We start from the raw sequence: 2,183 nt of genomic DNA on the forward strand, positions 1-2,183 counted from the left end.
ATGTCCGATTCGCGAACGAATCGTTCGACTTAACCGGTTCTTCTTAGTGAACCGGTTGAACCAGTTCACCAAATCGAACTGATTCGTTTGAAACGGTTCGCGTCTCCAATAAGCATTAATCCACAAATTACTTACGGTGTTAACTTTTTTAACGTAGAGACACTCTCTATGAGTCAGAATAAACCAATATCCCGGAGTAATTCATTTAATCAAATAGTACACTGACTGAACTGCTGTGACGAGAGAACTAAAGATGAACACCGAGCCAGATGACGAACAAACACGCCCACTGCTGGAGCGTTTCTGTCGGACGCGTATTTTGTTTGCGTGCTGGTTAGAGCGGTTCTCGTTCTCGAGTCAAGAACCGGTTGCATCGATTGTAGGATCATCAGTACACTGAACCTGTGGGCCGGTTTATTGAATCGAACCGTCCGAAAGAACCGGTTCGCGGAAAAGAACCGACCTTCCCATCACTACGTCACACTACCGTGTAGTGATGTGTCGTTCTTGAACGATTCGTTCATTTTGAACGAATCTTTAATGTGACTCGGGAAGAACGAGTCGTCTCGGGGGGTGATTCGTTCAGTCGCGCATGCGCAATATTCTATAGGTTCTGTTCGCTAGTAGTAATTCACCCGTGTCAGTCAATACAGTCTGAGCCGAAAAGAGAATTGATTAGTTCATCGTTCGGGTAAAAGACAGTAAAAGAAATGGACACAGCGAACCAACTGGATTCAACGGAGACAAGTGAAGTCAATTAGAAGCACGCACTTCCTGGGGATCGAGCGTACTGCGCAGACTCAAACTGAGCTTGATGACGTAGATGTCACGTGAACAACCTGTCTGACAATTGTTGCAGACCGGGTTTGGAGGGCAACTCTGTGCTAAAAACTCCATGACCACTTTTTGGCCCAAGTCCACCCCTGTAAGCAGATAAAATCAGCTTTCAGTTGCAAAACCCAAGGTTACTAAATAAACATAGCAACTTACTCTCTGAACATAACCTGCTGCAGAGTATGTTCTGTTTCCGGGTTATCTTACTTCAGCGCCATCAGTGCATGCGTGACCTACTGACCAGAGTCCAGTGAGCGTGGCAGATTATTGATACAGATTGGAGATATGAACCAAATATGCAAACGGCCTTCGAACAGAAAAAGAAGAACGAAGTAGTATGGCATACTTTTTCTTACCCTTCGTCCCATTGTGCATACTATCCACCCTATCTGCCCTAAATAGTATTAAAATTTCTAATATCACAGAATTTAGAATGGATAGCGTGCACACTGGGATGCAGACTTAGCATCTGTTTCCATAGTGACTCGTTGATTCATCGCTTTGTTGAGAATGTCTTGCAAGACTCTTACTCTGGGTTGAATGAACTTACTCCTGGATGTGATTTTGGAACCAACATACCTCAAGTAAGCAAGGTTTGGGTTAACAGATGGTATGTTAACCAACAGTTCAGGGTTTAACAGCTGGTAAGTTAAAGGGATACTCCACCCCATAATGAGAATTTTGTCATTAAGTCATTTACTTACCCCCATGTTGTTCCAAACCCTTAAAAGCTTAGTTCGTCTACAGAACACAATTTAAGATATTTTGGATGAAAACCGGGAGGCTTGTGACTGTCCCATATACTGCCAAGTAAATTACACTGTTAAGGTCCAGAAAAGTATGAAAGACGTCATCATATTAGTCCATCTGCTGGTTCAATCTGAATTGAAGAAGTGACGAGAATACTTTTTGAACACAAAGAAAACAAAAATAATGACTTTATTCAACAGTTCGTCTCCTCTATGTCACCGTAGCACCATTTTGGAGAATATGAATTGAAGGCAGGCAGCTTATGCTATTTCGCAAAAACAGCACTTTATTCGCAAAATGTTCTATGCGATATTCTAGTTTTGCGCATAAGTTTAATTCAAATCTGTGGATGGAAACATAGGGCCTAGCTATTGTTTATACTCAAACAGCAACATTATATACTACCTTAAGTAAAAAAAAAAAAAAAAAAAATCTGTCAACCACCCCTTTAAAACACGTGGACAATTCATTTGAATTATAAAGTTTGGTCTATGTAAATTTATGTTGTTAAACTGAATGTACAAAGCAAACTGTTAGCTGAAATAAAAACACTGAAAAAAGAATGTGTGATTTATCTGTCAATCAGATGAGGTGAAGGT

The sequence above is a fragment of the Carassius carassius genome, chromosome 37 (assembly GCF_963082965.1).
Source record: "Carassius carassius chromosome 37, fCarCar2.1, whole genome shotgun sequence".
Lineage (NCBI taxonomy): Eukaryota > Metazoa > Chordata > Actinopteri > Cypriniformes > Cyprinidae > Carassius > Carassius carassius.